At 39.6% G+C, this 25,378-nt stretch overlaps 1 protein-coding gene across 1 annotated transcript in view; it reads left to right on the top strand.

Moving 5' to 3' along the window:
* Nucleotides 1–25,378, top strand: part of SLC6A1 (solute carrier family 6 member 1) — a 156,725-nt gene that overhangs the window by 27,934 nt on the left and 103,413 nt on the right. Inside the window, exon 2 of the mRNA XM_075762771.1 lies at nt 21,728–21,948. The gene's annotated coding sequence lies outside the window, so the exon portion shown is untranslated. The remainder of the gene's footprint in view (nt 1–21,727; nt 21,949–25,378) is intronic.

Genomic DNA, 25,378 nt, shown 5'->3' with positions numbered 1-25,378 from the left:
ACTTTTTAAGGAAAGCACGATCAAAGGAGCATCTACATTTGTTTTTGCATTATGGATAGTGCTTTGGAATTAGGGCTGGTGAATCTTTGGAATTGCTTTGCCAAGAGACTGTGACGTGGGCCCATAGCCAGCTTGCTCCTAGGGGTCTTTAATGAGATTGCCACCATGCCATTTGCTGCAATGATCTTTACATGTGAACAGAGGATTGCTCCTAACTGAAGCAGACGTGACCGTTAAGTGCTGGAGATCCTTTGCTGTAGTGAACTTTCAGTTACCAGAAACATAGATTAGAATTGAAACTCTAAGTTTGTTACAAAACCCTGCAGTCATCCCACCTTCTGTAACTTTAAGAAAGACTTCATTGCACTTCCTGTAAAAAAAATGAATAAATTAGAATCCTTCCAAGGGCCATAAAATTGTGGTTCAAACCATAGAAACCCACGAGTGTCAGACTGCTACTGGAGCAGATCTAGCTCTATGTCCATGTCATGGACTTGATTCTTCTCTTACATAGCTAAATTTCTGTGATTTCTGCTCTTTCTTTGTCACCTATAAAGAAAGAATCCATTTGTCAGTGGATTACTGTTAGCTGATTTATGCTGCTCTTCCCAACACATCACATTTCAAAATAGAGCATAGCTGTAAGGCTTCATAAGGACAGCCATGAAATATTTCTGTACAAGACAGGAATATTGTTTAGGTAGCAAGATTTAATGTTCATTTCCTGACCTTCATCTCTTTTCTTCCTGGCTCTAATTGCACCGGATAAAATCCTCTAGTAGCACATGGAGGCCCAGCTATGCCTTTGGCGTTCCCTGTACATGGCTCTGCTACTAACAGGGGAGTGACACTGCTTTTGACAGCTTTGCCCTGTAGGATTTTTTTTTACTGTGGACTATATTTGTACACTCTAGTCTGTAAGCCATGAGAAGTATTTGCAACATGAAATTCTCCTTGACTTTCTCATGTAACAGAAAAATTAGCAGAAGTCCCAGTTCAGTAATTTGAAATAAAGACAGAGTATCCCACGCTATGCTCTAAAATGGGGCAGGCAGATGCTCAAACAACAAACTGTTTGTCTGGCTCAGGCATGCATGCTGCGTTGTATTTTGTATTTTTATACACAGCACAGCATACTATCCTGAGAGATGAGTGGTGTTGGCTCAAGTAATCCTGCAGGGCCTGAGTGTGTACTGTAAAATGCCACAGCAAATGCTAGTGACACTCTTGTCAAAGGAAAAGGCTCAGTAACACTATTCTTTTCAAATGGGGCACCCTACTCTGCATATCAGATTTGGAATGAGGTGGGATATGGGGAGTTCTGTGTGTGAAAAGAAAACAAAGACTCCCGTGTATCCTCACATAACTGAAGATGTCAGTATAGAAGAAACTTTAAATAAACCACAACAGACCTATACTACATTTTCCTATGAGTAAACCTGTTGGTCAGAGCAGCTTGTAGCTTTTAAGTTGGAAGTAGCTCTTTGAGCATCCCTGGTGACTGAAAGGGATGAGATCAGGAATGGGTGTGCACCCATGTATCACCAGGGTTAAGATAACATGAGATAGCAGGAGCTGCCGAAATCGGCACCGCTGGGCTGCCCAGAGACCTTCTATGTCTTCAGCATAGCCAAGTACAGTATGATGGCATATCCAGAGCTGTACTTTCCAGGTTTTATGAAGACTGGTTATGAAAAGGTTTTGATGTGGAGATCATATGGCTAGGAACTGAACTTATGAGCCATGCAGCTACAACATGCAACTTAAATTTTTTCCTAGTGCTTGAAACTACTCTAGAGCACCAACATGATAACTGATACTACCTCTCACTGATTTGATTTCAGTTGAGGTTTTATCATGATATGAACAGAGTGAAAATTGAATAAATAGAATTTGCCTCAATATATGACTAGGGGTAGGTGAGTTTAATGGGACACAGTTTATTTTTAAGCTACCTTCATATACCACATGGACAATTTTCTCTTCTCACTCCTACATAGTATTTCTAATATGTTCCTACAAAATTGTGAAATCTTTGTTTTGTGCCTTCACCCTTGTCCTACGCTAAAGTGCAGGCAGACCTGCTGTACACTTTCATTTGGGCTGTAAAGCTACAGAGTAGAGCCCCTTTCTCTTTAAGCTGCCGAGCCAGTACCCCCGTCCTCCAAAAGAAGCCATACGCACCACTGTGCCTTATCACTTCAGTTTCCCACACAGAAATACTTATAGTTAGGTGAAAATACAAAGATGGCAGGCAGATGCATGGGGAATGGGTATACAGTGGTTTGCCAGGCACACAGAGCATTCTTCCAAGACTCCTTCTAGCAATGGGCTTACTTCTGAAGTAGGGTGAACAGGCCAAGCTTGAGAGAATAAACTGAGGAATTAGAGTGAGAAAAGAAGAGGAAAGGAATGTATTAAAGGAAAAGCTGATTTGTTTAAAATCAGATTGAAGATTCAATCACTACTATCTACTCTCTATACAATGTATGGAGTTTGCCAGGCTAGATCTTGAGGTCTGGTCTCTAACTTTTCTCTGGCAAACTGAGAGAGGGCCATACTTCTGCAGTAATTACTGATCATAATATATGCAGTACCTAGCAAAAAAGAACTCTATCCACTTATCGGGTAGTAACTGAAAATGTTGCTGTATCTCCAAGTATTTCCTTCAGATATTAAAAAGAAAAATAAATCAATGAATAATAAATCCATTCCCTGCTTTGCTTGTGTTACTGTCCAGAGGTATCTTATATCAGTTCAGCTCTGCCCTGCTTTATTCTCTCTGAAGTGCAAAAGAGTGGTAACAATGCCATCAACATTTACCAGCCTCTATGCTTAGTTGACCAGCGATTAAAAGATCGAGCCAAGCTTTTTCACACTGCAACAAAATCCACAGTGCATTAGCATGCTGACTGCAAAACTTAAGAGAAAAGGTTAATATAAAACTCATAGTTGAGACAGCAAAGAATATTAAAGGTGACATGTTGGCCATGAGCTCTGCTTTGGGCTCTCAGGGGAAAAAAAATATAACAAGGTTAGTTCTAACCTTGAAATTAACCTTTTTCTATTTTTTTCTTCAGCCGGAAGAAGACCTACAGGCCAAGATGTCGCCTCTAATTTTTTGTGTGTATTTCAAACATATACTTTGACCCTATTTTTATGGTTTAGTCTTTGGAGTTATCCAATATAAAGTGGCCGTTGTGCTGATTAGTCTGTTTTCCTGGGACTAGAGAAAAGATTAAATATTATTTGTGGACTGCTTTAGAATTCTTGCTTTGTTTCAGCTGAACCTAATTCAGTTGTCTAGTATTCACTGTGCTGTTTTTTCCTGTGGCCCTACTATTTTTTTTTTTCCTGGCTATTTGTTCCTTGTCATTTGCAGTAATCTGATTTCATTTGTTCAGCTCTTGGCATAGTACCCTAATATAGCCAGCTGCTGCAATGAATATGTGGAATTTCTGCAATCTGACTAAATATCAATAGACTATTGAACTTTTATATTATGCGTACTTGTAATCAAGTCAACTGCTTGAGAATTTGCCCATCTATGCATTTAGATGTGGAAAAAATAGTCTCTTCATGTAATTAAAGTCTATATCATAATACTTACGCACAAAAGGGCCAAATTAAGGTTTTGCAGGCAAGTTTAATTCCAGCACTTCCTCTTTGTTTAGTGCTTGACTTTGCAACCTGAAAGTGATTTGTAATGGCATTTTTTTATTCATAATATCCACAGAAAACTGAGATGCGGAATTGCCTGTGGTCACAGTTCCAAGCTGGTGAGGTACTCTTCATCAATAAGGCACACAGCTATTAAAGGTGGAGTAAAGGAGGGGAAGAAAAGCTACTGAGCTTTCTCAGCATGAACTTTGTATCAGGATAGCAACTGTGTGGAGGCAACATCAGGGGCCTGAGGTAGAGGCAGCACCAGGAGGCATGAAGTCTAGGGTTAGAGCAAAGTGGGGACTGAGGAAGCATAAGTCTGGATAGAGAGACAGGAAAGGAGAAAGAAGACAGCATCAGTGAGGTCAGCCCTCATCCAAAAAGTTACCTAGGTTAGTCATACTCTGTTTCAAGCTCTGCTGCTGCTCTGCTGTGTTACCTGCTTGCTCTTCATCTGACTGTAATTGTGAGCCACTGAGGACAAGGGCTGTTTCATGCCATGCATTTGGTCCCTTGGAATCCCGGTACACAATCACGCCTGTTAAACTGAGATGCAGCAACATTGTACATTCAAGACAGAAAAAGGCAAGTTGAGATGGGTATGGCTGAGCTGTGCAGCCTGCTGGAAATAACGAAATGGGTCTATTCCCAAGTAATACAGTCAGAGGCACTACACATGAGATTTTTGAGACAAGGGTTTTTCTGTGATATCAGAAAGCTGCAGGTTAGCTTCAAATTGAAGAATTTCAATTAGCAATTAGATACTAAGACAGGAATTAAATTCTTGGATAGAAATTAAATTGACTCCTTTCAGTTGAAATTGAATGACTGGAGGGAAAGGAAGTGGCTGGGGAAATCATAAGCAATGCGGAAAACAAGATCAATATTAATCAAAGAAAAGATGATGTTTATGTCAAAACCTAAGCTGGTCAACATGGGGTTGGAGAGGCTGAAAGCAGGCACTTTGAGAAAGGCACCAAAGAGGCACTTTGAGAAAGTGTTTACCACTATTGGGATATGAATGATCAGAATTCTAGCTAAAGAAGGATAATTGTGCTGCAAGTGGGCCATTTAAAAAAAAAAACTTAAAGTTGTAGACATAAGAGAAATAATAAAAGAAAAGATAAATTGTAGAAGGGACTTGACTTTTGGATGTATAAATCATTTGTTGCTAATGCTGGTCTGTCAGATACTTGAGCAATTTTTCACCAACAGGTTTATGGTGTTTGAACGCTTTTGCAATAGGTGCTTAGAACAGCAAAAAGGAAGTCATTAGTAGTTTGTGTTCTTATCTCTGCCCTTCTGGGGATGGGAGATCAGACAAAGAGCGCTTGTTGACCAAAACTGAGACCAGAGCTCTATTTCTCCCTCTGATTGCTCTTGGATGTGATCTTCGTGATGTTGGTAGCTCACAGCATTTCATGATATGCTGTGGCAGTTTTCGGGGGGGGGGGGGGGGGGGGGTGTGTGTATTATTTTTTTATTGGATGGGTATCTTTGCACAATTCACCTGGAATGACCACAGTGTGGTGGCATGCTCCATAGCAAAAACTTCCTATTTTGCATACTTCTTTCTTTAATTTAACCATGAAATGAGTAACTGTTAAATCAATGACATGCCTAACTCTATATGCTACCTCCTCTTATATCTTGTTCTTTCTGCACAGATGCAATGCTCCATTTTCCCCCTATGTCACCTGAGGTACCTGAATGTGTCAAAAGTCTCTAGCCTAGAGAATAAACTTCCTAAACCTCTCCTATTATTCTTGTCCCCAATCACACTTGGTTAATCCTGTTAGTCTACTAAATTTCACTGAAAGAGGTGATCTTTTTCATTTTTGCCTCTCTCTCCACATATTCATGCCACATCTGAGTTTTCTCTACCTTTTTACCTAAATAACAGCCAATTCTTTTTTTTCATGTGCTCAGAAAGTTGTCTAGCATATGAAGCCTTATGTCTCCCTGATTGCTATAATTTCCTCCTACTTCATTAATAAACCTCTGCCAATGTCTGGAAAAGAAGACAGGAGAGTTTTAAAAGTGTGTCCAGTAAAATTACAATCCACAATGACTGCCCACACCACAATGCCATCTTTGTTTATGCTTGCCCACAGAATCTCCGTCCTCGTGTTCTCTCTTGACTTCAGTCAAATTTTCCATCCAGGCCTAGATCTCTTGGCCATCAAAATGGAAAAGTAGTGATGAAATAAATGGCTGTGTGCCACTTCTATGCTCCTACTTCATGGCCGCCTATGGTCTTACATAGTTTGTAGTGGGAAAGAGACACACTGTAGTTCATATTCTGACAGCCAGAGCTGTCACCAGCCATTGTGGTGGCCAAGAACTGCAGAATCATACCAAAGCTCTGATCCTACTCCTAGCAAGGAATAATCCAGGTGAAAGATGAGAGGCACAGAATTGGGTATACTGTTTTGCCTCCACCTATGGGAGCTTACAGTCCAGGGAAGTTTTCTTGCCAAATGCTAGCTATGCATTGCTGACTTTTTAATATCACCAGTAGAAAACATGTCTTTGCTCCCAAGAATTAAGCGTCCTGATACTCTAGATGACTCGGCTTCTCCCTGTGTCTCACTTCTCACTGAAAGAACCCATTGTTCTCTCTATTCCAGCACAGACGCTAACCTCACCAAACCAGGGCATCTCCTTCTTTCTGTCTCCAAGTGAAATACGGGGGGTAGGAAGAGGAAATGAATTGAGAAGGGGGTTCAGGCATGCAGATTTGGTGGAGCGTATGGGGCATAAGAAGCACAAGGCAAGGAGGAAACAAACTCTAGACATTAATGGATAAGCTACTGACATACAGCCTTGTGTCTCACAGATTGTGTATTCTTTTGTGCCATGCACCTCCTGTTTCCTTCATTAAGACCCAAGTGAAAAGGCCTCAGCTAATAAACATGGATAATACCCAAACTCCTAGCTGGGCAGAATATGCAGGGATCTGATAAATCACTGGCCTGTTGTACTGCAGCTCCACGGGCACTTGACGGGTTGGGTTTTATGGTGGGGGGTTCAAAACCAGGGTAATTTATCAGAAATAAATCCTTTTTAGGAGCTACAGGATCATTTCACTTGATTAGCATTAGCATCTATTAGTAGTTACTTGCATCATTTGTTCTACCATTTCCTGCCTTTGTGTGATAGCCTCTATTTAAAATGCTTGAGTCCAGGAAGGTGTGATCAGCTTCTCTAGTATCTGACACACTCACTCTCTTCCCCTTATTTCATGCTCTAGTTTGTTTTCTAATTCAGTTCTGCCATGAGGAGCCACTTCCTTCTTGTGATAGAGAAGCTGTAATGATAATTGTCTTTGGCAAAGCAATTCAAGGTAACTAATCAGAATAATGATAGCAGCAGCTGCAACTTCATTAGAAGTTAGAAACTGTCAACCTCACGGCAATCATTGTCTTAAAAAATTTCATTCCGATAAATTATCATCATCAGTGCACAATGGGCCCCACATTCTTTGCCACTTTGAGGGAGATGCATAGGAGTTCACTCATTTGCTGGTTGTCATATCAAAGGATTTATATTTAATAGTTGCTGAATTGTGCCTGCTGTCTGAAGCCTTTGCACTAAAATACCGTTCTTAAAGCAGTGGACCATGTGTTCTGCCAAATGTACTGTGCTAGATAGTTTCAGCAGCTCTCACCCTTAGAGGCTTACAGGAAAGCATGCTATACTTTCAGCCTAATTACCTCAAACACCATGAGGACCAAACTCATTTAGGGTACACATGAAAAGCTGACAAGGAATCAATTTAACTGAAATAACTGGTAGGTAAGGTAGGAATGGAAATGATCAGATTGAAAAAAAATTACCAAATTTTGAAACTTTTATGTCTTTGCATTCTACCTGTAAAAGTAGAATGATGTTGGTAGTATCACCAAAGAAAAGTGTCCTCAAACTTGTTAAGATTCCTGTTTTGAGTTTAGATCTTGGACTTTATATTAACTTTGTTATAGTTTCGGAGCTGTCCCCATGTGCTACCAACCAGCTTTTCTGTACTTCATGAAAGTCACACAGGCTATTCAAAATGTGACCCACTTGCAATTCAGAAATGTGAATGGTGATTTCTCCCAAACACTGGAGCAGGCAAAGGGACCACAGCAAGAATCTCAAACGCTGCGCTCCCAAAATACAATAGTTCACTGGCAAAACCGCACTGAAAGTTTTCCCATGATCAGCAGACCTGCAGCTCTTCTAGGCGGCATTTGATTCATCTCTTGGTACTTCTTTTTCTGCTTTTTGTTGTTGTCCCAGAGAGCCCTAGTTGTATGGGGCCTGTTTCCATGGGTGTCAGGAACATGGAAATTCTGTATCTTCTATTTGTGTGTGTTGCAAGATGTCTCCAATTTTCAGCCCAGGTTGCCATAATAAATGCTTCATCCCTGGGTTATTCATTCTAAATGATGCAGCATAGGATGCTCTTCTAAATGCACACAAATAGACACATTTGCCTGCTTATCTGAGGCGCAAGTGAGTATTTCTTCTGCATTGCCTTGTGATGATGAATTTTCTTTGAAATTCTAAATGAGGCTGTTTCCAGTGTAAACAATCTGTCTTTAGCTGGAGGTACATACAAAAATGCTTTGAGGAAGTTCCTACTGCTCTTGCAATATCATGCTGAGAATATTTTGTGCTGTTCCCAGCAGATCTTACTATTATTTCTGTAAATATTTGCTCTAAGGAATAGCAAATAAAATTTTGGAAGACTGTAAAGGCATTATTCAAAATCATGGTTAATATTCAAGGAATGTCCTTCTGAGTCACTATCTACTCTCCTCTGGCTTCTTTTTTTTTTCCCCCCCTCCTCTTTCTGGTAAAATTATGTGTGAATCTGAATTCAGTTTCTGTATCGAAAAATATAACGAGTGTACAAATGCCATACAAGTGTATATCTATCTGTATGGCAGCTATATCTAAGGACGAAACGCGCGGTTAGCTGCCATACATGAAGAAAGTACTTTTCCTTGAGAATGTGCAATATAAAGATTAAAGGTAATAGAATGATTCAACAGTAATCAAGAGACAAAGTGGTCTCCATTTTCAAGCTGAAGAATGAGAAGTAGCTTGCACAGTTACACCAGTGATCTGGCAGACCTGTGAGCCAGAATTCAGTATTCAGTTAAGTCCTCTAATGGTTGGATGTGATTGTTAGGACACTCCTTTCTGTAGCAGGCACATTGTGTAAGTGAAAAACATAATCTAATGCATTCTATTCATCTACTCTGTAACTTATTGTGTAAGAAATCATGATAATCTATAAGCTTATAAAAGGTTCTTGGATTTATATTTAGCTTTAACTTATTTTAAGTATTGTGAATACACTTACAAGCATGAAACTGCTTTCAAAATGAAAATAAATTCAATAATTGCTGTTCTATAATTTAAATTAAATTTAGACATAGGAAAAAATAGAGCATCTCAGATGGGGTGATCCAGTGAAAGAGCACCAGTATTTGAGTTTCATAAATCCTGAACTAGCCATTCCCCAACATGCATGTCTCAAATTTGATTCTAATAATTTTAAAAATACTATTTGACTTGAGTGTGCAACTTTCAAAGATCATGCTTTCAAACTTTTTAAATTGCAATTATCATGGTTAGAAATTAATTTAAAGTTTTTAATGAAAGCTGAGATTCCCATGTAATCACTTAGCTCCAGTAGATGGGCTTTAAGAATTATACCGTAAATGCAAAACTCATGATACACCATGAAGCCTGGTAAAGCTTGGGAATTAATCAGAGAGATCACTGATAAACTGATTGCTATTGCTTAATGTTATCACAGTTTATCTCTTTGATGGGAAAAACTCACCCCAATGGAAGGGCAGAAGAAACTTTGTTATCTGAGGAACTATTTCTGCTTCTGCGAAAGCTAATGCAATGCTCTGCCTCCTACTGACCTTCTCTTTAAAACAGGTTGAGCTCCATCTAAGTTCTCCAAAATATTTCCTTTTCTGAGGTGTCTCTCCTAACTCTTTTTGTCCATTCTGCATCTGCTCCCACCTAGGCAGTTGTGAAGTCCTGTTGGGGAATAGTGGGGAAAGGTCCTAAATGGACCTTTTTACTGCTAACATCTGTGATTCTTATTTTGTTGTCTCCTCTCTCCAATTCTTATAGCAGGTCCCTAATTACAGCACTGCTGTTAGGATGAAGGGGTTTTTTTAAGCATTCTGACATCTTCCCAAGTCTGGTGAATAGATTTAATAATTAGACAATGGGATTTTTCTATTCCTGCCCACCCGCACCCTCTTCACTGACTGTTGCTTGTGATTCTATTATTATCTGGCATATTCCAACAATGTTCTTCCTTTCAAAAGATTTTGAAGAGTGCAGCAAAATATCACAGAAATAATTCAAATGTATGAGCTAAAGTCAGAAAGAAAGGACAATGGCCCTTATGTTCATTTCACCACATAAACAATCCTAAAGTGCTTTGTGTCCTAACATACCATTCTCCAGTAACATAATAATTTTACATGCCCATATTCAGAGTTGGAATGAAGTCTCCTCTTTATTGTTATTCCTACACAGACATTAAATTGGAATAACTTCTGTAGATACATAAGCACTGTGTTAGTGATTTCAAATGTTGGGTTTTTTAATATATGCTGTGTGGATTCCACTGATTTGACTTCTCATATGCTTATAGTGCTTCTCTGAATATCTTCTAACTCAAAATCATGGTCTGAGTTTTCCAGACTAGTAAAAAGAACTTACTGCATGTACTACATAAATATTAAACATCAATATCTGTGATGTACATTTTATTTGCAAAGGTAATAGTTTGTAAGACCTTCCAAACTATCATAGAGGAAATCAAGCACAGAAATTCTACTTCTTAATGTTGTTTTACTTCATAAAATAGGTTATGCAGTGAAACAGTGAGACAGAAGTGTATGGGCCTACACATTGCTCTTGTCCTCAATAGTGCCACCTTGTCATCATCTATGTCATCTCTGGACACACTGAATCAATACAGGGAAGTTGCACTCACTCTCAGTCATGTGTCAAGCTTATAATTCTTCCACACATAAGCATAGGAGGGAAATTAAATACATTCCAAAACTAGGAGTATTTTTTGTTGCAAGTGCTGTTATTGCTAAAAATATCATGCAATATAACTTGCACATGGGAAAAATATCAACCCACAACTACATCCTCTCCTCCTTCATTGTATAGGCAGTCTAAGCTGGTTAAAATATTAAATGCAAGGAAGAAATTAAAGGTTTCCTGAGTCCAGGCTTATCCTTATTTCAAGCTACAAAAGCCTGCTCTAATTCCATAGACACAAGACTAGGTTTTTAGGATGGAAATTATGGGAAAGATCAGAAGTCAAAAGAAAAATTTACTTTGCTCCAAAACAAAAATCTGACTCGGGTGTCTCTTTTTTGTACAAATGTCAACATGCTGACTAGAAATTAAGAATTTTATTGGGGGGATGGGGAATCCAAATATGTAAAAAACTTTTTTATATTCCAGATGAAAGAGAGACTATTTTGAACTGCAATGAAAGAGACCTTCCCCCACAACAAAAGGGCTGCTTAGTGATGCAATTAACTTCTAACAACAGTTTCTAGAGCCTAGGTTGTCTCTGACTCCAGTCTATCTAGAGGACAGAGGATTGTGTTGTGTTTTTTCCAGGTTTGTTTACATGCATATGTGCTTCTCCTTTGAGTCTAAAAGGAGGAGGACTTTTCTCTATCCTCACAAAATTTTGTGTCTGAAAGAGTTCTCTGAACTTGTGACAAGATGCAAGTAAATGAATACAGTTGCTGCTCTTATCATTTTTACATTGAGTTTTCAGCAGAAGTTGAGCAATTCCTTGAGTTTGGATTGTTCTTGCTAGGTTTCATCAAAAGAGATTCTTCTTTGACAGGGCAAATGCCAGCAGATACTAAGTGAGGTCAGTTCCTTTGTTTGATATCAATAACCTAAAAAGGGACGTACTACTATAACGAATTATTGATCAGTAGAGATAAAGACCCTGGTTAAACTTTCATTGAATTCACTGGTGTGAAAACTTTTGAAAAGCTGACTGGAGGTTGGCACAGAGAAAATTCTTTATGCAATTTTGGTAGCTCACTTGATCATTCCCAGATGTATGTTCAATGTGCTAATTAATCATCATTCCAAAAGCTTTTTAACCGTGGCAAATGAAGGATATCACTTTGTACTCTAAATGGGATACATCATACTCAGAAGATGGGCAAAATTCACAAAATTGATTGTAGGGTGTTTAGGAGTTAATATGCAGTGGGTTTAAATGTATGTTCTTTTAAATTATGCTCAAAAGAGCCTGTGTAGAGGGGAAAAAAAAATGCAGGCCCTTTCCTAGTCTGGAGTTTAATTATCTACATGATGTTAGTAAGACTAGATACAGTAACACTGGCAATTCAACATCTGAAGCTGACATTAATGGGTTTGCAAGGAGCTGTGGGTACTCCCAGGCTTATTAAAAAGGGAATGTATACCAGTATTGTAGAGTGGAGGAGCTATGCAGAGCAGTATGGAGCAGATAGTTGGTAATTGAAGGAAAAATAGTTCTTGATTTGTTTCCCTGAATCCAAGAGAAGCATCAGAAGTACAATCACCAAGTACCTATTAAAATGGTTTTGTTTATTTTTCTAAGACTATAAGTTTCTGAAACATTAATATAATTTTTTATATATATATATATATGTAGAAACTGAGCCAATGTTCTTGAGGGAGAAACTAGGAACACTTTTCTGGAGCCAGAGGCATTTTGGAGGCACATTTTCTGTTAAATAGTCAGAAAGGGTGTGGACAGTGGGCTTCACAGTATCATATTCAGATCTAGCATTACCTATTTTAACATTCCTTTGCTGCTTTTGATATGTTATCTTCTGAAGATAACTTAGCATTTTGTTGCTTATTATCATTTAAAAGCAGCCCTGAGGAAAAGGACTTAGGGGTATTGATTGATGAGCAGCTCAACATGAGCCTGCAGTGTGCACTTGCAGCCCAGAAAGCCAACCGTGTCCTGGGCTGCATCAAAAGAAGTGTGGCCAGCAGGTCGAGGGAGGTGACCCTGCCCCTCTACTCCACTCTTGTGAGACCCCACCTGGAGTACTGCGTCCAGCTCTGGGGGCCCCAGTACAGGAGAAATGTGGAGCTGTTGGAGTGAGTCCAGAGGAGGCCACGAAGCTGATCAGAGGGCTGGAGCACCTCTCCTCTGAGGACAGGCTGAGAGAGTTGGGATTGTTCAGCCTGGAGAAAAGGCGGCTCCAGGGAGATCTAATTGTGGCTTACCAGTACCTGAAGGGGCCTACAGGAAAGCTGGTGAGGGACTGTTTATCAGGGAGTGTAGTGACAGGACAAGGGGTAATGGGTTTAAGCTGAAGGAGGGTTGATTTAGATTAGATGTTAGAAAGAAATTCTTTACTGTCAGGGTGGTGAGGCACTGGCACAGGTTGCCCAGAGAGGTTGTGGAGGCCCCATCCCTGGCAGTGTTTAAGACCAGGTTGGATGGGGCTTTGGGCAACGTGGTCTAGTGGAGGGTGTCCCTGCCCACAGCAGGGGGGTTGGAACTAGATGATCTGTGAGGTCCCTTCCAACCCAAACCAGTCTATGATTCACTGGCTCTCTAGAGTAGTCACTTAAAATGCTGTTTCTTGTGTTTGTCCTGTGACCCATACTCTTTCAGGGCTTTATGCTTTGTAACTTCAGCTTAGACTTCAGCAAAAGAGTGGATCCTTTTTGCTTTGATCGCTTTGAGGTTATGTACATCCTACCCTTGTTTTCAGAGAAGTCAGCAAAATTTGCTGTCTGTTCTTCTCTTTCATGCTTTGCCTTCTTACTTCAAACCTTTTACAAGGCCATTCTCTTTTTATACTTGTTTAATTCTGAGACAACCATATCAAAAGAAGTTACTAATGTACTTGGATTTGTATCTAATAATGAAATTAAAGCTTTTCTGCTGTGGTGGCCTTCAGGTCTCTAATTTTCAGTTTTATTAGGAGAACAGCTAAGCTACACATGAGGTATTGTTTCTCCTTAGATAACAACCCAGCATAACTGCAAATGAAACTAAACTTTCTGTCTCTCTGAGTTTCTCTGTAAAATGTCTTAATCCTAAAAATAACCCTAGGAAATTATTAAGCTATCATCTTTGGCCACCTTTATGGACTATTTCTTTAATGCTTTGGATTTGAGAAAGTCAAAGGTTTTTCTAAACATTATCCAGCTGCTGCAGATAACCTGTTTGCAATTTTTCAAGATTTTAAAGGGGAAGAGTGCATGTATCCCATCCTTCCCCTGCCCTCCCTTGAGTACATATGCATCCACAAAATGTACACTTTCCACTATAATGGCAATATCCAAGGGAATAAAAATATAGTCTCAGGGGTTTTGGATTGTTTGCTGAAGTTATGCTTCCAAAATGATTTCTGTATTGCTGTCTTGTCTCTCTCTTTTTTTTTTTTTTTTGGGTGGGGTTTTTTCCCCCTTCCTTAACCTAGATGGATCTGAACCAGGATTCATTGTTCTTCAACAAACAGCAAACAAACCAAAAACCTCAAAGCTTTCACAGTCTCACCAATGTTTCAATAAACCTTATACAGTTACAGTTAGACAGGAACTATGTGTGAGAAATAAATTGCTGGAGCAATAGAATGAAGTAATTTATGTAAACACACTGGTAGATGCTTTGTAAGTAACAGGCCTTTTATCTTAGCTCACCGTCTTAGGTATGGACAAATGAGAAAGGTGTACCTCAGCTCAGACAAACTTCTCATCTGGTATTTGATGACTTTTGTAAAGATATCTTTAGTTATGGTATGATTTGAGTTGCCAGTCTTCATTCTTTAAATTACCTACAAATTTACTGTAAATGCGATACCAAAACATCTTGAATAGGTTTTGGATTACACAAATATCTGTAGTGCTTTGAATGTAGTAGTATCCTATAATAAACAATGTGCTGCATCCTTGCTTTGATGCTATGCTGCTTAAGCCCAGGATACTCTTCCAAAGTGAATGCAAAAAGTATTAGACTCATACTGCCATTATGAGATCAGAGCTGTGTCCAATTGAATCATTTTAAAGCAATGACTTTATAAAGGAAAAGCTAAACAAAACTTGAAAGTGTGGTCTTAAGAGATATGCAGAGCAAAGTCCTTCAGTCAAGTCTGGCATGCATTTGATGAGCACCAAATGCCCCCTGGTTCATTCCAGCAGTACCTTTTTGTTGCCCACACTCCACTAGTCCTCAAATCCCTTGACAATCAATTTGGTATAGTTCTTACTGCAAGTGATCTGGTGATAGGTGAAACTACTTCGCTTGAATTTGGCCCTGAAATGTATTTTTTTTTTTCTTTGATACCAGGTCAAAAAAGATTGTATTACTGCATGAGCATCTTGGCTGATTCAAACACTTATGAGCCCTTCTAAGCTTGGTATCTGTCCTTCCAAACAGGAGGGTTAATTTTCTTCAGCCAGATAGCAGATTTAGCGCGTGTTTTCCCTAATGATAGTCTACTGTAAATAACGGAGCAGTCTCCTATGTTGACTAATTCTGAAATACATGAGGTTCAGCACAAAGAGGGAGCTTTCTTCTGGCTATCGCTATGCTTCAGCAATTGTCCTTCCAGATATTTTTTCTGCCTTTGGTTCATGTACTTGCACTGCTGTATGGATTGGTGCTTTGAGGGAAAGGCTTGCTTACAAGTGTAATCAGCATGCTTTTCATTCCAATACCTGCTAGAGCTATTCTGCACTTTGTCTTTATTTTGTGGCTCTCACCATAAAAAAAAAAAAAAAAGGCAAGCCCCAAACCCAAAACAAAACAAACATGTTCCTTTGGCTCACAGCTCCAAATAGTTTTTGCTGTACTAATTATTTATACATTGCCACAAGCTATTAAGATTGACTTCTTATCTCAGCTGCTTCAGCAATAACTTCAACAAATAAGGATGGCTTTGCCTCTATATAGGATAGAAGAGACTTATTTCATGTTCACATAACCTTATTCATATTATTAGTAGGTAACTCCATGGTATACGGTTAATATATGGCCTGCCAAAATTTGTATAGGCTGATGCAGGTCTTGACAAAATAATTTTAAAAAAATGCTCTTAACTCTTGTACAATTTAGAGAGCAAATGCATGTCTCCTCTTTTCAAGACAACATTAACAGGGTCGAAAGCAGGATACAGAAAGTGTACTGGAAAAAAATACTAACATCAGATATACCTGCAATGTAATTTTAAAGCAATAAGATTTTATCTGTGTAAGCTTTCTGGTCACCTAGACTGAGAACAATGTATATGAAGTCTTCTTCCACTTATATTTAAATGAATGCAAAAGGAAAACTCTAGTTTATCAACTGGAAAAATTTCCAATTTCATTTTGCTTTTAAGGTCCTTGTGTATTATTTTTTTTTCTAAAAGTACAATTACCATATGACTGAGGCCTCCTGACAATAAAATTGTTGGCTTTTGTATCAATTTTCAATGTCCTGTTTGTGTTGAGATTTTAAAAAAGACAAAAAAAAAAAAAATGCCACTGGATATCTCACAGAATTAATAAGATGTGTAATGGGATATGACACTGTTAAATGACTTCATGGTGCTTTGTGAGGAAAGTATGCAGGTACACTGAGGCCAAAGAGGAAATATATTCCCATTCTCTCACATCATGTATATATATAGATTTCATCTCGGACATTGTGCTATACGTTACACACTGGCACACACTCCTCTGGCCTGGCTTTGAGTCATTACACAGTGGCCCACCTCCAGGAACTGACCGGACTGTGGTGGGATTCATTTCCTCTCCAGTTCCCATCAGTACTAGAGCAAGAGGTGAGACAGCAGTCCCTTGTGGAAGGTGTCAAGAAGCTGTGTACATTTCTATTTGGCAATCCTCTGGTCCAAATACTACATCGACTTTATTTCACCACCTAAACATTCAGATTCAATCCCATCTAAACAAACATGGTGTGCAGTTTATATGTTTTGATTGCATGGAGTTATTTGAGTATGTTTGAACATGAATCCCTTGCTGCAAATCTCAGTTCCAAGTTCCAACTGTTGGCTGCTCAAGTTCTCTCTAAAATACCAGTGTAAGGGCCCTTGTGTTATAGAGAAGAAAACCTGCATTGTTACCTCTTGCATCTTTTGCTTAAAGCATCTAAAGTTTGTCCTTTGTACAAGTTAACTCAATGTAATAGACACCAAAAAGTGTTTGTAATAACAAACAAACCAAAGGGGTGATAAAGAAATACGAGCATCTGTGTTCAGTTTAGCACCAAACCACCTTCACACAGCACCAGGGAAAAGATCATTGACTCGGTCTGAAATTCAAACTCAAAATATTGACTGCAAAAAGGCAGAGGACTCTGATTTCATTCACATAGTGTTTCTCTAGCTTAAATTGACATGTTCAGCACAAAGGTTTGATTGGTATATTGAATTCCCACTTTCTATTTGCCAAACACAAATGTGGAAAATTAACGATGAGGAAAATTGTTTTATCACCCTCTCCCATTAGGAGCCACTATCATGTTTCAGGATGTCTTTGGAGAGGCTGTTTGTTTGCAACTTGTGTATCAGCCTAGTGCAATAACCCAAGACCAGCTGTATGTACCTTATTGGGCCTGTTTCTTTGTTGTGCTATGCCTTTTGCAGGTACTAGTACAAGTCCAGATCAAGATGATAATGTGATGCCAGTGTTCAGAGACAAATAGCTACAGAAAATGCCAAGAAATAGAAAATAAAGTCATTTAGTTCCCAATTCTCACGATACTGCAGAGCTTGCAGATGCAGCTATATAAAACTTCAGAGAGAGAACATGAAGCTGTTCGGTGCTGGTTGTGGTGGTTTTTTACTTCATAGTAGCCACAGATAAGGAAAATCAGCCTGGTTGCCTAATGTTGCTCAGCATACCTGCTCCCATATTTGAGGTCCATAGTGATTACGCAAGGCTAGGGCCTTCTCTCATTTGGGGGTAAAAGTTATCTGAATCTGCTTTAATTTAGTTTAGACGTGTATAATCTGGTTTAAATATATGCATTCTGTGTGAACATTCTTCTATGCAGAGCAGGTTTCAGCTGTCTCTTAGAACTAGGAAGGGCACTTCATTGCTTATTTGGCCTGCCTTCCTGTCAATTCTTGCAAATATATCTGCATCTTACTGTGCCTCTGCAGTGACTCCCAAGATGAAATGAAGAGAATTAGAGAATTACATGTCTAGCGGTAAATTGAGAAAGATACAAATGTTTTTGAGTACAGAAATAATCTACCAAGACCAAGTTAAGAATCTGGCTCAGAGTTCAACAAGACTTGACTAGGAAAATGTCATTTTTAATACTTTCAGAGTGATGCTGTGGATGTGAAAGCCCTGAAAATCGCTTCCTGTGGGAGCATATTGGACAATAAAGTGGATATAAGTGAGAAAGAAGCTGAGCTTGAGGGAGATCGGGCCACTACACTTGGTTCTGATACCTTAATTTCTGAAAAATAATTAAAAATGTAGTTCAATTTTTTCTTCTTTGTCTTGAAGTCAATTTGCCTCACAGTCAGGCTACAATCCATTGGGCTAACCACTGACTACATCTGTGTTTCTAATAGGTTGTCTTGGGAGAATACATCCACTGAAGCAGTGCCCATGTCCAGCTTCAGGAAAACAAATCCGTTCTCATTTCTAAACTGATAGACCAAACTGACACTCCTAATCTAGATGACTGATTGCCCACTTACCTGGTGTGATAGTTTTGCTCTTCCTCTGACTGTGGCATTTGATTATCGTGTATGCGTAATGACAACCTTACTGCTACCCTATACTTTGTACGTTGCTTTAATATAATTGGCAGTGGTAGGTGGGAAGAGCCAGGAGGAGTGGACTGAGTGCTGATTACAAACCTGTACAAGCTCCAGCATTGAATATACTTAGAAACCCAAAGCAGTTACAAGAATAGGTCTTTCCTGAACTACCTAAGCCAGAGCTTGACAACACAGGCACGTTTAAATGGCCTTCGAGGCAGATGTGAACATTCCCTGATGTAATTGGAATCTGACTTGCTGCTGTTAGCATGGCATGGATCCAAGCTCATTAGACTTGCCAAGCATTGGGCTTATTAGCTCCAGCCCTGTACTGTGTTAATGCAATTGCACAACTTTTAGATTCAAGCTGCTTCTCACATCCTATGGCTCTGTGTGCGGGAACAGCACGTTGGAGACTCTCCTCACAAAAGGCACTGTAGATGCACCAGCAGAAAGGTTTCTGACTGGGTCAGGAGAAGCATTTTGGGACAGCAGAGCTCTGCCTTGGGCAGTCTCATGCAGAATCACTACATGTTCTGGAGGCCCCGGCAACTGCTGGGCATGTTTCGGCACCAAATACCGTGGTGGGACACAAAACGCAAAACTGGTTTATTTGTTTACTGTTGGAAATGAATATGCCAACCTCATGTAGATCTGCTCCTTGCCTTGATCTTGATTCCCTACCGTTCCCCCAACCATCTGCCCTTGATCATGTTTATGGCAAGTTATGGATATTTTGTTTTAACTATGAATTGAAACATATTATGTAGCCATTAAAATTCAGAGTTTTGTCTTCAACACTAAGAAACTATTAAATTAAATTGTCCTCATCCTTGATGAAGTTTAATTTTTTTTAGTCTATCAGTGTTTCTCAGACCAGCCAAGTGTCACATTGAGGCACGATTTACATATTCATGAAATGATTTGTATTCAGAAGCATTGTTAATGTTTTCTGGACAGTTTTTCATACTAATAAGTGTATAACTCAAGAGACTATGCAGGTAACCTGAAAAATGTAAGCCTACCATAATTTTTGCAAAAGATTACTTGTAAGTCCAAAATAAATAAATAAATGAGCTCTGAATTATTGCATTTCTTGGTTTTATCGAACAAGTTACTTGCACAGCAATGAAATATACTTTTTACAAGAAAATAATTAGGAATGTCCTTATTTCTCAGAGGCACATTTATTATCCTTCTGCTTCTTGACTGTAGATCAAATAGTTATTGTACAGTTATTTTCAAGTAATAGCAGGGTTCAGTTTTAAGTTTGATTTATACTAGTATTTATCATGCATTAAAAATGTGCACTTGTGCTCCTCTAGCTAAATTAAACTTTGATTTTTAATTTATATATTTGTCAATCAATACATATGTTTGATGGTAGCAAATAGACTCTCCCTCCTTTTTTGCAATAAATAAACTCTTTCTCTCATTTTTGTATGTTAAATACTGACTGGGCTACTCAACCGGTAATGTAAGAGCCTGCAGTCCTAGCTCTGCTCCATGGAGGCTGTGTGAATTTTAAAGCTCTGATGGATACTACTAGGGATCTACATGCAGATGGCCAGGCAGCAAGGACTGGGTCAAGGAAGCTCAGCAAAGCAGAGTAATGTGCGTGCTGGTCCCATGCAGATTCCAGCACAGACCAGCTTGTCAATTTACCATGACAGGTGTTTCTGACTTTGGGCTGGGACATCAAGAAGTCTTAGGGAAATGAGGGGAAGAGTAGTAGTACTGCAAAGCATCTTGACTGTGAAGAGGAAAACCCTGGACTGTACCTTGTACCCTAAGACATTTTCTCAGCACAAATCACTTTAAAGAGAAAACAAACAAAAAAAAAACCCCAAAGTAGTTTAACACATACAAACTAACAATCTTTTCTGTGACCTTGTCTAAAGGCATCTGCACTATGCATTACTCTGGTTTATGGTTGGATCTTTTGACAAGAATTCTACTCTCTCAGTAGACTTATCACATGGAATCATGTTTGCTGTGAGGTTTTATGACTGACTGTGCACAATGTGTTTGAAGAGCCCTATTAGAAACAGAATGAACATTTCCTAGTATTGAAGTTGAGAAAGAGGTCTATGTGGATCCTTGGGGGAAAAGAGATTATTCCCAAACTGATTCCACTGATTGGTGGAGAGCATGAGTTGTTTTCTCTGATGGAGCATTAGTCTTGCTTACTTGGTTGTGACTAGTGACTTATTGCTACCATGGCTAATGGTTAAGTGTAAAAGTAGCCATTACAGAAAAGCTAAAGCACCCCTGTCATTCATTCTTGTTCAACACAGAGGCACTTCCTGAGGTTCCCAGACCCAAGCCTTTCCTTACAAGGCTTGTAGGGAAATTCCTATTTAAGGAGGAGGGTTCATAGAACAGTCAATAGTAAAATACATTCATCTTGAACAGGTAGGATGGCTTTACAGATTGCATGATATTGCTGAGTAACTGTCAGAAGACTGGAAAGTGGCAAATGGGACAAAAAAAAGTGGGTGCCCTGCTCAGAGAAACCAAAGAACCAATTTCCTCAATGCATAACTCTGCAGTGGCATTTGCTGCTGTGGGAGGCCGAGCAAGTTGGGCAGGACTCCTTATGGTTGCACAAATGGACTAGCCAAATTCATTGAGAAAAGTTGCTGACTGTTGAACAAACTGGGTTCACGCAACCTTCAGTTCAAAATATACCAAACTGATTTTAGGTATCTGTCTTAAAAATCTGCTAGATTAGAGGGCTCTTTGGTCTGACTCTGTGTAACAAAGCATGTAAGGATACTTAGGATGTGTATTGGTGTGTATGTAGGTCTGCCACAGGTTGCCATTCATAGAGTGAAGGGATATTCGGGGCAAGGGGTGTCTTGATATATTCAGGGTCATACTGGGCCATTGCATAGATTTTTTTTCCCAAAAATCACACATATTTATGTATGTATACATATGAATAAATTCAGCTACCTTCAGCAGCAATGATTCAATTTGCATTTGCAATTATATTGATTTTGCATGTAAATTAGATACCTGCTTTGCACTTACACTCACAGACCTATTTTTTTTCCTTGTGATTGACAGAAAGTGGGGGGCCTCCTTTCAGAAGCAGGTTAGTGTTAGAGAAGGAAAATGCCAAAAGTAAAACCTCTTAAAAGCCTTTTATTTGGTTGCATTCCAAGCCACAACAGCTGCAGCGGGTGATTAGCTTCATGTGGTGTCAGTTGCATTTTTAGCCAGCTTTATTCTGTGTTTGTTTTAGCTTTCAGACATTTGTCCTTGCTGAGACTACAGCTGTGTGTGTACCCTATGTGGACCCACCACTACAGACGTTTCTCCTGAAGGGAAAGAAGTCAGCCACCCAGGAAGGGTAACGTCTCTGCCCTTCCATGCCTCATGGTGTCTGTCACCTTCTCCACCATGAGCTCACTGAGCTTTGCTCTGCAGAAAGCACAAGTAAACACTGATATCTCCATGTCACTCTCTTCAGGTGAGAACTCTCTGGAAATGCATTTGGTGGCCCATGGAAAGAGGTGGCAAGGCAAGCACTGTGTCTTTTGGGGTAGGAGGGAGGAACAGTGGCATTTACAACCTCACTGCAGTCAAAGGATTCAAGGGTACAGGTGCCATTCAGCCCAGCCCCCGAGCTGCATCCTAGCTACTTGTGCCACATGACAAAAGGTGGTGCTATCACCTTGAAGAAGAGGTTAGAGCAGTTCCCTTTTTACTACAAGCACTGGCTCATTTTCTAGCCTGGATTTCTTATTCCACATCTATTCCTTTCTTCAGGTTAATATCCTTTTCTATAATTCTTGCAGAGCTACAATGTTTCATGGTTACAGTCATAATCTCACTTTAAAAAAGCTTAAAAAAGCTCTAGGGGCCTGTATGGGACTGGGCACCCAAACATCTGGTCTGGTTCTGAACTGAGAAGAACATTTAACGTGTTAACAGCTTTCTGCCTCTGAAAAGGAAACAAAACAAAACAGATCCTTGCCCAGGCTGTTTTGAGCACTTTGGAAGCTATGAGAATATTGGTGCTATACTCTCAGACTGAAGCAGATAAAGCAGCACTGGTCCCAGGGTGCCATCAGGTCCCAGACATGACAGCCATGTCATGACCTCATCATCAAAGTCCCTGTATGTGCCTAACAGCTCTCAAAGATAAAACTATGCCTTGCTTTTTGTAGCCAGTTGGTGTTCCCTGTTGTAACTTCCACTATGACTCGGTAGGGATATGGAAGTGGTAGGTGAACTGTGTCAAAATGACTGTATATATCCACAGATAGCCAATTTGCTCATGGATTGATGGAGCTTGCAAAGTTTGATGTCCAAACAGTAGAGCAGTTGTATAGAGGCAAGCTTGTCAATCAAGTCCTGTATTTTTTGACAAGGGTAATTCTTTGACTCTTTCAAATTGCTGGGCTTTTCAGTTCATTCTGCATTAAATGAAGTGACAGGCTGCTACTTTAAAAAGTGGTATAATATTGTAATTTATTCTCCTACCCTAGTCCGTCTTTCATAGCCACACCATGACTTTGTTCACCCCATCCTTTGTGCCTGTGAAATGCTGTCACTGCAGAACAGAGAGCAAGACCCTATTCTCCACAGCAAGCACATATTTGAAAACATGGTTATTTAATGACACCTTCATCACTGAACAAAAATTTTTATTTCAACTTTTGGTTCCGTTCAGAGACCTCCACATTTTTACAGTTCTTTTGTCAAGCGAACTCCTCAGCAAACTCCCCATTGCACTTAAACTTATGTTCACCCTCTACTCTATTGACATCTCATTAAACTGCACCCCAACAGTAGCTTTCTCCTTACTGCTGTAAGGACAAATGTTTGGAGAATAACAACTTATATTTGCATAACTCCACTCATACAGATATCTTAGATAAGAACTGTTCAGAACAAACAGTAACAGCTACCCAATCCAGCTGAGGTGGTAGGAGAAAATTAGGTGGGCACGATTCAAGACACAGGGATGGTCAGAGCCTGATACTAATAATTACTGGGAAAAAATGTCCCTATAAGGTTTCTGAGGGCATCTTGCTACAGCTAAATTAAATCCTTTCCTTCCACATTTCAATTTCACTTATCCTTATTGATCTAAAAAGCATTTACTGGATTTCCTTTAAATGCCCTAATGCTTCAGATAATTAATAAACAGCAAATGTTTTCCTTGGCACTGCCAACTTCTCCCATCCTTCCATGACTGCCATGCACGGAAGTCTGGGGCAAAGTGTCAGTCAAGAAGCACGGCAGTACCAGCCTGTAACAAAGAGAGCAAGAAACTACCAGAGCCCTGTAGGGACAATTAAGCTCTACAGTCCTGTCTTGCTATGGACAGACAAGAAAACACCTTCTTTCATGCACATCTGCCTTTCCTATTTTTGTCTGCTCATGAGCAGAACTGAGTTCACAATAGCCACTATCCAGGAACACCACAGATTCTGGTGTCCAGCAGGGGTCATAGGTTTAATTGGGGGATTGGGGAGTAATTTTCTTTCATGTGAGGATCTTCAGGAGCTTTACTTAGCTTTTTCTAGCTCCTCCACCTTTTTACAGCAGACCAAATTGTTACAGCAGAGTACCTCCAAAACCAAGGAGAACTGTAAAACTGGTTAAAGTCATTCAGTGGCCTTACAACTGATAGATGGCAGTGTCATGCTGGGCAGTGCCGGTATCGCTGACAATACCAGCCTGCATTTAACTTGGCTTCGCCCTGGCATGAGTTGAGCATGGTGTTTTGTGAGTACGTGAAAACCACGAGTGCTTTCAGTGGTGTTTCAGTGCTTTCAGTTGTACATGTCCTGCCAGGCTGTCCTACCAGGTCAGACTGTAGAACCCATTCAAGGAGACTGGTGCTATTGGGATGATTATAAGCAAATGGTTACCACAGAAATGAAATCCCTCGTACAAGGGGGTCTTTTAATTTTTTTTTTGAGTTTCCTATTCCTAAGTCACTGACTGCCTATTAGGTATTATTGTTGAAAGACATGCATGGTGTGAAGGCCTCATCAGGTGATCCTCAGAACACTAAATTAATCTACATACAGGAAGATTTCCGTAGAAATCAACCCCTAGGAAGCATTTCCTTTGCGAACTCCTATGTAAAGGGCCACCGCATCTACTGTAAAAGTTAACAGGATTTACATTCAAAGCTTTCCCTTCTGCTGCCTGCCTCCCAAGCTGTTCTGGCTTTGCTTCTAGCTTTCTCTATCTCGCATCTGTAATGCTTAAGCTTTCCTAATTCTTTCCTCTGTTATTCTGGCCTTCCCTACAGCACTCTCATCTGCATGGGAGCGAAGCTGCCTCAAAGCCTCAGGAATCATAAAGAGGAAGCAATCTCTTAAAAGAGCATGCTTTACTAAGGAGCCAATTTCATTGCTATCAGACATGAATGAAAGGTTGCCTTCCTCACTTTTTACCTCTGAAATCACTACAAACAAATGTGATCAAAAAGCCAAAAGAGGAAAAAAAGAATCAAAATATTTTTACTATAACTGTCAGTGGTCTGAGTATGCGGGATTACTGTGATACAGTGCCTCCAGAAGACAAGATTTTCTACCATGGAGGGTGGGTCAATATTTGTTTTCTTCTTCAGCTTGACATTTTCTAATACTGGTTAGGCCTGTGTCACTTGCTCCTTTTCTTCAGTCGTTGCTGAAAGTACTAGAGAAGGAAGAAAGCTACAAAACCTAGGATATCCCGTTCCATCTCACATGATTTTCAAATGCTTCAACTTTGATTCTTGCAGTAACAATAGTTTATAATTATGGAATTATTTCAGCCAAATACATTAGTGTGCATTAAATCCCCCAATCTCTTATAGGCTCTTAGGGGATGCCACAGACAATGTGTTTCACGGATGGGTAAACTGAAGTTGTGGAGAAGGAAGGCAAGCTGTACAG

This window comes from Balearica regulorum, chromosome 10 (assembly GCF_011004875.1).
Source record: "Balearica regulorum gibbericeps isolate bBalReg1 chromosome 10, bBalReg1.pri, whole genome shotgun sequence".
In the NCBI taxonomy this organism is placed as follows: Eukaryota; Metazoa; Chordata; class Aves; order Gruiformes; family Gruidae; genus Balearica; species Balearica regulorum.
This window is presented reverse-complemented; position numbering and strand designations above follow the sequence as displayed.